The sequence below is a fragment of the Chanos chanos genome, chromosome 10 (assembly GCF_902362185.1).
Source record: "Chanos chanos chromosome 10, fChaCha1.1, whole genome shotgun sequence".
NCBI lineage: Eukaryota > Metazoa > Chordata > Actinopteri > Gonorynchiformes > Chanidae > Chanos > Chanos chanos.
This window is the reverse complement of record NC_044504.1, coordinates 9,428,954-9,440,930: the sequence shown is the minus strand read 5'-3', so window position 1 is coordinate 9,440,930 and position 11,977 is coordinate 9,428,954. Positions and strand designations below refer to the sequence as shown.

Below are 11,977 nucleotides of genomic sequence, written 5' to 3'. Positions count from 1 at the left end.
TTATATTATAACACTCTTCGCTGTTCTGGGATTTAACCGAGATATAAATGTCCTTAGTGTCCAAGCCCCCTAACGAAATTACACAGCAGTTGAGTTCAGTTAAATCAGTAAATCAGTTAAACTATTGCAACAGAATTTTGACTGTGGTCACAACCATCATGGCAACAAGAAACTATTTGTGGAACTTGTAAAAGTTTACAGCAGGTCCAATTTTTCAGAGCTGTCTCTGGCTAATCTAGAAAAAAAAGGAAAAGCCAACAGATCATTAAGCACAAAACTGTAAGTACAGGGTGATAACATTAAGTTAAACTCACTTTATGGATAATATGTCTCCCTGATGCCACTCAGATTACACCCTCACTTAACAGCACTCCTTCTGTGGGCACTGCTGAATGACATCACTGATGCAGTAGCTGAGCTGTGAGTGCAGCAGTCTGACACCACTCTTCCTCTGTGCTTTAAAGATGGGAGAGGCAGTAATAGAGCCTGCCCTGGTGCAACGGTGGGTTGTCAGATGGAATCAGAATTAAAGATATATTCTTTTCACTCCTATATTTCAGGGCAGCACATTTACCAAGTGGGTCAAGACAAACATCAAGAAGAAGGAGTGCTGTTTCTATGAGGAAGATGTCAGGTACTGTGCCTGTTTCTGTTTGCCTGTGGAGGTAGCAAACTTCTATTGTTTAATGTTGATACAAAGGTAAACAGACGATTTTTGATATCTGTATCAGTGATAATGAACTGTAAATCATCTGATAAAGAGACATCTCTATCTTTTTATCTCTAATTTTTGTGCAGCCATCCCTGTTTATGATTTGTAGTCTGGGTTTGTGTGGTACTGGGCTATTATGTGTAAACGTGGACTTTCTTACAGTAAAGGAGAGGAGATTTGTAAGTGCGGCTATAAAAAGTCTGACCACACTGATGAAGCTCAGAGAAGATCAGAGACATCCATGGGTGCGCTGTGGGACAAGCATAGGCATATACGTGAGGTGCCTACTGATGCATTTGGTGAAATAGACTTTGGAGGACTGAATCAGAAAACAAGCAAGGTGGGGTTCTTGGGTTTTTCATTTTCTTGTTTTTGATCATATGTCAGTTCATACATTAATTCATATTAAGTCATATATTGATTATTTTCTGAATGTGAAAGCTTGTTTTGTTCCGGTGTGTGTGTGTGTGTGTGTGTGTGTGTTTGGGCCCGTGCATGCGTGCGTGTAGTATGTTCGAGTGTCCTCAGATACCGAGCCAAAGACTCTGTTTGAGTTGTTGATTAGGCACTGGAAACTGCAGCCTCCTAATCTGCTGATATCAGTCACTGGTGGAGCTAAAAATTTCCACATGAAAGACCATCTGAAGAGGACGTTTCGCAAGGGCCTGATTAAAGTGGCTCAAACTACAGGTTTACAGCACCTTAATGATTATATCTGAATAAAAATTACTTTTATTGTTTCTGCTTCTTTAACTGTATGCCAGTACAATGTAGCACTACCACATTCTCTATGTGTTCATGTTCATGTTCTGTTGTTCATGTTAACATCTGTTGTGTGGCACGTGCAGGTGCGTGGATCATCACTGGGGGCACCAACACTGGGGTGATGAAACATGTCGGGATGGCCGTCCATGAACACACTCTGAGAAACGGTTCCTCTGGCCGCCAGATTGTTACCATCGGCGTGGCAACCTGGGGCATAGTGCACAACAGGGATTCTCTGATTCACAGTGAAGTTAGAAACAGACCTTACTGACATTAGCCATTAGCCATTAGCCGTATCTTTCAGCTAAATGCATGAAGGGGGTTCGTGACTACTTTTTAATCGATGATGAAAAAAATGATAATCCGCAAGATGCTGATTGCATGTCTCTCTATACTTCCACCCTCTCTCTTTTTCCCTGTCTCTCTCTCTCTCTCTATCTCTCTCTCTCTGTCTCCCTTTCTCAGGGTTACATCCCTGTCAACTACTCTCTGGATGAAATGAATCTGGACAGAAATCACTCTCACTTTCTGCTGGTGGATGATGGGACACATGGACAGTATGGGAGGGAGATCGAGCTGCGTAGCCGGCTAGAGAAGCTCATATCCGAAAAGCCCCTGGGAGACAAAGGTAAGCATCATCATCCTGAAATGTGCTGTTGTTTTTTCTTTCTTAGATAATCCATGCTTTTGACAGTATAATCATTTGCTTTCTTATCTGGCTTTGTTTACCATCTCCAGACAGTGTTGTAAAGGTTCCTGTGGTATGTGTGGTGTTGAATGGTGGACCAGGGACTCTAAATGTGAGACATTAAAACCTTCTGAATTTCTGAATTTGATTTTTGCGTTATGTATTTTTACTTTTCATGAAGCTATGGTTAATCCAAAGATGTGTTCCACAGACTATTTACAATGCCATGCTCAACAAAACTCCCTGTGTGGTCTTGGGGGGTTCGGGGAGAGTGGCAGATGTCATCGCCGAGGTTGCCAGTCTGCCTGTGTCCCAAGTCACCATGGCTCTCATCCAGCAACTGATAAAGAAATTCTTTGGCCAGGAGAGTGACAAGATCATTGAGCTGAACTTGATTGAGTGGACCAAAAAGGTGACAATGGAAACATGTCCGAGACACTTAGATGCCTGTAGATTTGGTATTACAGTGGTGATTTGGTGGCATTTGTATGTGTGTAACTTATTTCAGGATCATGCGTTTTGCTATCCTTTTTCGTCCTCTCCACAGATTCAAGACATAATTAGAATGCCCCAGTTACTGACTGTGTTCCACTATGATGAGGGAAAAAAACAGGATGTGGATGTAGCCATTCTTCAAGCTTTTTTGAAAGGTGCTTCTGAAAGAACCCAATCAAACCCACCAGCAAACACTTGAAATTCATCCAGTAACTTGATTTTGTTACCATAGTGTGTTAATTCATTCTTTCATGCTTCACTGTGGCAGATAAAGTGTGTCAACTTCCATGGTAGGACTCCATGCAAGATTAATGTTTTTAATGATCATCCCAGTGTCTCCCAAATCTTTAGCAATCCTTCTACATCAACAATAAACTTACCAGTGTTATGTCATTGACAGTTAGCTAAGAACCATTACTTAATTTTCATGAAAGTCTCTTGTCTCGGCATTGTTTGTAGTGTTTGTTTGTTTTGTCTTCATTTTTGTGCTGTCTGGCTGCTCCTGTGTCTTATCCCCACCCACACCCACTGCCTCCCACCTCTTCCCTTATTCGCCTCTCCATCTATGTTATGGGTGCAGTGCTAGTACGCCATGCTCTTTGTAAAGAATTTTAGCCCCTGTGACAATACCTTTTCTCAGTGTGGTTGTGCCCCATGACAAAAGGATTCTTGGTCAGCCCAAACAGCACTTTATCAAACCCAAGACGTCAGGGTTGCAGTAGTCTGCCATAGTTGGCAGTCACAGATGCTCTCACTATACTGGAGCTTGAATTGTTTCCCCACTTGTAAGTCGCGTTGGATAAAAGCATCAGCCAAATAAATGTAATGTAATGTAATATAATCTAGGGCTTTTCCTGCATCTAGATCTCGTGCGAGATCTTGATAGAAATCTTTTTCCATTGGCTGGTTCATTACCTCAATATTCCTCTAGCTCAAGATGACATTGATGAAATTTTGCTGTTTCCTTGCAGCCTCTAGGAGCAGTGAAAGTTTTGGTGAGCAAAGCTGGGTGCAGCAGCTAGAACTGGCTGTGGCCTGGAACCGTGTTGACATTGCAAGGAGTGAGATCTTCACTGAAGTGAACCAGTGGAAGGTCCGTGCTTTGTCATCCAAACAAACATACAGCCATATCTAACATGGCTGTCAGTTTCAGTAAGGGGTTGACTTCAAATGATCATCGAAGATAGCTGAAGTGAACTTAGGGTCTTTGCATTAATGTCAATGATAAGCTTGCTTGATTTAATTCTGACTGTTGTTACCTGTCGTTCCTCCCTCCTCTCACATCAGCCCACTGATCTGCATCAGGCCATGTTCTCTGCGCTGGTGGGCCATAAGCCTGAGTTTGTGCGGTTGCTGTTGGAGAACAATGTTTCTTTTGGCAAGTTCCTGGAAAAGAAGGGCCGTTTGTGTGATCTCTATGCCAAAATGCCACACTGCCTCTTTCAGAAAAAGCTAGAAAAGCGTCTTCGAGATGATAAAAGTGGCTCAAATAAACTCTCCCTCAGTCATGTATCAGACGAGGTGTGCCACCTGCTGGGGGGTTTCACACAGCGGCTCTATCCTATTTCCACGACCCAGCACAGTGATGTGCGTGGAGACGCCACCGTCCGACAGACAGTGAGTTAGAGCATGGATGCCGTCATTACAAGACCTATTATCATGTTGTTTTAATAATAATATAAATGGATAAAATGATCTATGGCTTTCCCTAGATGACATCTGAAGAGTACATTGAGGTGCCATGCGACTCAGAGGACAGCAACACCATGGACACTGTGTGTGATCCAGGCAGAGACCTGTTCCTTTGGGCTATCGTGCAGAACCAGAAGGAGCTGGCTGAGATCATCTTTGATCAGGTACTGCAACTGGAAAAAAGGAAGGAATGCTATCTTAGGATGAACAGGATAAGGGTTTGTTTTCGGCTGGTGCATATATGTATATATGTATACACGTACACATGTAACATGCACAAACACACTCAATTATGATTAAATGAATTTTTCCTGATTTTAGTTGTCTTTTGTTCTCATCCTTAAGTTGTGTTAAGAGTGTAAAGGTAAATACTGATGTTATTGTTTGATGTCTGTGTGTAGTGCAAAGATTGCATTGCAGCAGCTCTGGCAGCCAGTAAGATTCTGAAGAAGCTTGCACAGGAGGACGAGAATGAGGGAGTTGAGTCAGAGGAGATGAGAGAACTGGCCAACCACTATGAGAAACATGCCATTGGTACAAAGTTTACATTATACTCAGCAAAACACTCTCACTACATCAGGACAAGCCAACCTTCTACCTCCAGACCAATATTCTTTAAGAGTTTATTTATAGGTTGATTGTTTGACTGATTGATTGATTGTTGACGTACATTTTGAACCATACGTGGATTTGGTTACTTTAGTTATATTTAGGATATAGAGAATCTGTGAAGCATACTATGCTCATTAATGCTATACATTATAGACTCCCCATACCTGTGTGTGTGTGTGTGTGTGTGTGTGTGTGTGTTTCAGGTGTGTTCTCTGAATGTTACAAATGGGATGAACAGCGGGCTCAGATGCTGCTGGTCAGGATTTCACCCTCCTGGGGCAAAACCACCTGTCTACAACTGGCTCTGCAGGCCGACGACAAGAACTTTGTGGCCCATTCAGGGGTTCAGGTCAGAATATGTTTGACCTTTGGGCACAGGCTCTTTTGTGTCTCACTGCTATACACTGCATTTGAGAAAATTTCAAATTAAATAGATGTGGATGTGGTCCTTTTATTTAAGCATTTCTCCAAACATCTGTGGTGAGGGAAACATGCGTGGGGGTGGGGGTGGGGGGGATTCAGTGTGAAGATCATGGCGACACTGGGTTGGCACACATGCTTATAAGGAAGATTTGTGCCTTGTGCAGGCTCTCTTAAACCAGATCTGGTGTGGAGAGTTGGCCGTTGATAATCCACTGTGGAAGCTATGGCTCTGTATGTTCTTCTTTCCTCTGATCTACACAGGCTTCCTGAACTACAGGTAACCTCATCACACTGCAGTTTACACCGACATTCACAAAAAAGAAAGAAAAACAAGTGAAAAAGTAGTACCAGTTAATATTGTCATAGGTTATATATATTTGATATTAATGTAATGAAGTTTATCGGAATGCTTTTTAGCAGTCTGTTTGTAATCTTAAAACATGAGATTAGTGAGATTAGAGAAAATTAGTCCAGACTTTGGCTCTGTACATAGGTTTAAAATGAGACAAATGATCACAAGATGGCAGCATGACATTTGGGTCAGTGACGCTGTCAGATTAACACTTCATTTCCTTTTATCTCCTTGGGGCAGAAGGCACAGATTAGCCAAACAAAACAAACAAAAAAAACCCTCACATTTCAACCATTTTTAGAAGTATGTTATTTTACATTATACTCAGTGTGTTCCTTTTAAGCATAATATTCATGAGAAAGTGATGTTACTCTGTGTATGTCAGGCGGGATGAAGAGATCGAGAAAGAGGCCAAGAAGAAGAAGGAGGAGGAAGAGAAAAATGCAATGCGCTCTGTTTATGAGACCTGCTCCAATCCCCACGGAAACTCAAGCATTCGGTTTATATTTACAAAATACTTTTATCATTGAAGCCTGCTCTTAAGTGCATTTAGTTATGGCAAGACTAGAATAGTAACTGTCAACTCCTGTCAAAACCTAACTTATGCCTGTGCTCTATTCAGTGACTCTTCAGACAGATCATCTCTGGAACCTTTGACCTGCTCATCCAGGCTAGTGGGCCTGTTCACCTCCCCTAAGGTGAAATTCTGCTGGAGCATAGCATCTTATTTTGGCTTTCTGTGGCTCTTTGCCTTTGTGCTGATGATTGACTTCCAGGACACTCCATCCTGGAGGGAGCTCCTGCTCTACGTGTGGCTTGTATCGCTTGTGTTTGAGGAGATTCGACAGGTGAGACCTTACAACATATGTCACTTCTCTTTATTTGGATCAGAAGCATACTCAGCATAACAGGCTTACAAATAAACAGTAACAAGTTCAGTTCAGTCACTGACTCAGATTTATGACTAGCATTTTCATTCACAGTGACGTGTTCTGATTTGCATTCATGTTTACCTGTGTTTAGCTTTTCCATATGCCTGATCAATCTGGATTTCGAGGGAAAGCGGGAACGTACATCAGTGACATCTGGAACATTCTTGATGTGCTCTCCATACTACTGTTCATCATTGGTCTAGCTTTGAGGTGTGTTAAGAGAATAGAACAATTATCTATGACTTGTCCAAAAAAAATTTCTCATATTCTCATCTCTCTCATCTTCCCTCCAAAATTAATTTCAGATTCAACACAGTTGAATTTTTTTTTTTTGCAGGCTCCAGCCCAATGACTCATTGTTCTATGCAGGCAAAGTTATCCTCTGCATTGACTTCATCATATTTGCCCTGAGACTGATGGAAATCTTCACTGCTAACAGAACTTTGGGCCCTAATATCATCATTGTCAGGAGAATGGTGTGTACTTGACTACTGACCTCACATTGTAGCTTTCAGGGTGTAAAGCCAGTCATCATTGATTACATTTTATTGCATAAGAACATTAAGATTCACGTTTGTCATGCGTTGCTGTATAACATTATGAGACCAGTGAATGACTGTTGTTGTTTTTTTTCTGTGTTCTCAACAGATGAAGGATCTGTTCTTCTTCTTGGTTCTGTTGAGTATCTGGATCGTGGCCTATGGAGTGGCTGTACAGGGCATTCGAGTCCACAACGAGGTGCGACTCGACTGGATATTTCGGGGTGCTGTCTATGAGCCCTACCTCATCATATTTGGAGAATTGCCAAAGAGCAGTGACAGTGAGTGTCAATAATGTCCTATTTCTTAAACGCACACTGAGATTTCATTTTTCAGGCCTCTAACCTTACATCTTATTTGTTGGTGCAGATGCTGAGTTTGACATAAGCACTTGTAGTGTGGATGGTACAGACCCTCTGAAACCCAAATGTCCTGTACTGAATGAAAACAACATGCCTGCATTCCCTAAATGGATTACTATTATCCTGCTTAGTGTTTATCTGCTATTTTCCAACATACTGCTTCTTAATCTACTAATTGCCATATTCAAGTGAGTTACTACTCCAAACACTTTGTTTTACCCACCAGTATTAACCATTAAATATATATCTTGTCCAAAGTACAGTGTAATTTTATTGAAATCACTTAAAACATTTATTTTAAAATTTTACAGACACAGTAGATCTAAAACATGGTCATTTAGACTGAAATAAATTATCCCCTGGAACAATGTCAGTTACCTCATGGCTTCTTGATCAGCTTGCCCTCCACACTTCTTTGACTTTTCATTGACTTTTCTGAATAGCTACACGTTTCAGGAGGTGCAAGACAACACTGACAAATTCTGGAAGTTTCAGAGGTATGAGCTGATAAGAGAGTACCACAGCCGACCTCCAGCACCACCTCCCTTCATTTTGTTCAGCCACCTCTACCTTTTCATCCGAAAAGTACTCCTGTGTTGCCCTCTGCGGAATGACGACCATTTCAGTGAGTGCTCGTAGCGAGTGGGATTGAACAGTGCGAGAAAATGTGTGGTAATATAACAGTTTCATTTTTTTTGTTACTTGTTCAGGTATAGAGCTGAAAGAAGAAGAGGAAGAACTGCTGTTGTCATGGGAAGCCCTCATGACGGATAATTATTTGGCATCTATGCATCAGGACAGTAGTCAGAACATGGAACACCGTATCCAGGAAATGGCTGAAAAGTAAAGAAAATAGGGGGCTGGGAGTGGACATCTGTACCCTGAAACTGCTTATGACTTATATAATTATTATGGCTAATTTGGGTTATATAGCATTTATTTTGAGGTTATTTAGAAGAGCCTGGTAGAAATGGAAGGTTCTGGTCATGCTCTCCAGGGTCGGCACCATGTCAGAGTTGCTGGAGAGGGAGTGGGGGCAGGACAGTGCATCTGAGATCATACAGAGGAGGCTGACTCAGCTGGAGGAGCAGGTTTGGAGCTTTAAGTGTCCACACGTACCACCACCAGTGAATCTGGTTTTAATGCCTTGCATTCATTCCTTCTCTGTCCAAAATGTCAACACTGAGATTCAAAGCTGTCATTGTTCAACTTTGTGACACGTTGATAATTCTCTGACAGGTCTCCCAGTCACTCAGTCACTCCCAATGGATAATGGATACACTCAGATCTCAAGGTTTCAAATCAAAAGAGGACCCTCCAGTGATTTGTAAGTGTATGCATGTATGTGTGTGTATATATATGTATGTGTGTGTGTGTATATGTGTGTGTGTGTGTGTATATATATATATATATATATATATATATATATATATATATGTGAGTGTGAGAGAGAGAGAGAGAGAGAGAGAGAGATTTTGTCTTGTTCCACTCTTTGATGAATGCTAAACAAAATTCCCCCCCACCCCCCAGGTAAAAGCACCTCCCTAGATGAGTCAGATGGGCAGGAGACAGATCAAGTGAAGGCCCAGTATCACCTACTTGCACGACAGCTCCGGTACCCTGACAGCAAAGAGCCTCGCTTCCCTGTCCCAGAGGAGAAAGTGCCCTGCGAGGTGCTTTATTTTACTTCACTCTACTGTCTAGTGGACAAACTGATGGATAAGTGTATTTTCCCTGTTTGCAAAGCTTTTTTCCGATGTATTTACACTTACACACTCTGCTACAGGTGGACTTTAGCCTTTACAAACCTCCGGTTTACAAAAAAGAGCAGATGAATGAGTGAGTTTTATATTAAAGACAAGGTCTGAAAAATACAATCTGAACTTCTTAATTTTACTTCATTCAACATATTGAGTTAGCTCTGATGAGAAAGCAAGTGGGCGTTGTAAAGGATTTTTTTTTTTTCTTCTGCAGATCAGAACTTGCTTCTTTAGACAACTACAGGTATGGAGACATTAAACATCTTATGGACCAGCACTGCTCTGTTATACCACCATGTTATTAAACTTTACTTATGTTCTTTCTCTCTTCTCTTCTTAAAAAAAAAAAAAAAATCAGAAATCCAAATGGCCGGACTGGAATGAGGGGGAAAGGAGTGCTTAACAACTTGGGTCCAAATCGTGGGGTCAACCTAATTCTCACTCGGTGAGAGAATGAAGCTCTAAAATCCAATTCCCTTCCAATTTAAAATGGAGAAAAAATAGATACTCACATACACACACACACACTACACACTACACACTACACACACACCCATATGTATATATGTATATGTATATTTATGTATGTGCGTGTGTGTGTGTGTGTGTGTGTGTGTGTATATATATATATATATATATATATATATATTTATGAATATATATATATATAGTGTATATATATATAAATGCATACTATGGCTTTTCCCAACATGCACTCAGATTAAGATCAGATTTAGACTACAAATGGATCAGATTAAATGCCTCAAGATGAAATAATTTGATTCATTCGTCGTGTATCTTAAGGTTAGCCCTGCAGCCTGGCGCGGAGGATCTGCAGTAACATGTAACACGCATTGACTTAAATGAGATAGGGTTTTTTCTTTTTCTTTTTTTCCAGGTGGCGTAATAGTGACCGCTCTGCTCTTGAGTTCCTGGCTGTTTGGGATGAGCCTGCACACCAGTGGGCATTTCCTGCAGTGAGAGCTCTCTGAACTCTCCCTAAAGAACCATTAAATTATGCGTTATAATTCTCATTTGTCATTGTGTAATAGTGAAAGAGCTCAGAGGAGTAATCATAATTAGAGGGTTTCAGAGTTTTATTGTGTGGTACATCATACCATTAACTCCAGCTTCAATGCTCTCTTGTAGTCTGATGGATCCATACCTGAAATGCTGCTGAGTCTACTGGGCACAGAGCTCTATCAGAAGATCAAAGCAGAGGTAGAGGGCCCAGCCCAGAGAAAGAAGGTAAAATGCAGATACCTGGATGTGACATGTTATGCTTATGGCAGTATCCTTGTCTTGTTCAGCTAAACACTATAGGTAGCAAGTGCTTTTATATGATAATCCATGCATAACTCTTTGCATGTCATAAAAGGCCAACATTCATATTCATTTTGACAGAGCTGAGTTACATAGGATGTAGGTTGTAATATTTATGAATATTGTGTCAAACACACTTACGGTTTTGTGTTCTTCTCCAGGTTGATGAAGTTTACATTGATGATGTTCGGAACACTGATAACGCTTGGCTTGAAAGATCTATCATCAACATTCACGTAACCAGTTGGCAAAGCGGTGGTCAAGAGGTAAAGGGAAGCAGACAAGCAAGTTTGAGAGGCGGGGGAGACAAAAAGAGTGTTCTGGTCCAGTTCTCTATTCATAGCCTATCGATGATGACATGACAGGCAGTTAACTCCAAGACTACTCCAGTCATCAATGTTAAGACATATTACTCTAGATAGTTATTCGTTAATTAGAATAGAAATGTGCACAAGTGCTGTGATGGACTGGCGACCTGTCCAGGGTGTCTCCCTGCCTTTCACCCAGTGAATGCAGGGATAGGCTCCAGCACCCTTCGCGACCTTAATTAGGACAAGAGGCTTTGAAAATTAATGGATGAATGAATGAACGTGCACACATGTTTTGATGTCTAATGTAAAGTGTAAAAGTTGAGCTAATCACAGGTCACTTAATTTTGGAGAAAATTTTTATGTCTTGTTTTCTCCAAATATCGGTCAAACAGTCTTAATGCAATAAATTGGATTTTTTTTGTGTTCTTCTACATGGAAAAGTACTGCACAGCCTTCTTTTTGAGATGACATTTGGTTTTATTGTTCATCGCCGACTCTTTCGTCTGTACTCAGGTCTGTGTGTGATTGGAGGAGGTTGAAGAGCTTGGCTGTTCTCTGTGAGCTGATCTTTTCTCTCTTCTCTCTTCAGACTGAGTCACTGCAGTGGAAGGAGGTGAGCAGAAGTACAGCGGTGTGCGAGTACCAAAGAGAGGCTCTCCGGAGAGTTGCTCAAGACCACAATATTCCTTTCTGATCCTCAGGAAAAACAGCACGTGCCAAAGCTCTAAGAGACGGAAAGACTACTGATACAGTCTGCACCATGTTGTAGAGGACTGCAATGACAAAACTACATAAGCCACACTGTTTTCATTGTATATCAAGATGCAGACAATCCTGTAAGAAATTATAATTTGAATTACTGAGGCAAACTGCAGTACATTTAATAAAAAAAAAAGTAATAATAATAATAATATAATCATAATGGTTTATTGACAGTATTGTAGTATTCCTCTCTCTGTCACTCACAGAAAATTAACAGGTGATTTTTCTCAGGCAAACTGAAACTGATTT

At 41.0% G+C, this 11,977-nt stretch overlaps 1 pseudogene; it reads left to right on the top strand.

The window, feature by feature from the left end:
- Positions 1-464: 464 nt before the first annotated feature.
- On the top strand, positions 465-11,678 carry LOC115822765 (transient receptor potential cation channel subfamily M member 2-like; annotated as a pseudogene).
- The last annotated feature ends 299 nt before the right edge of the window (positions 11,679-11,977 follow it).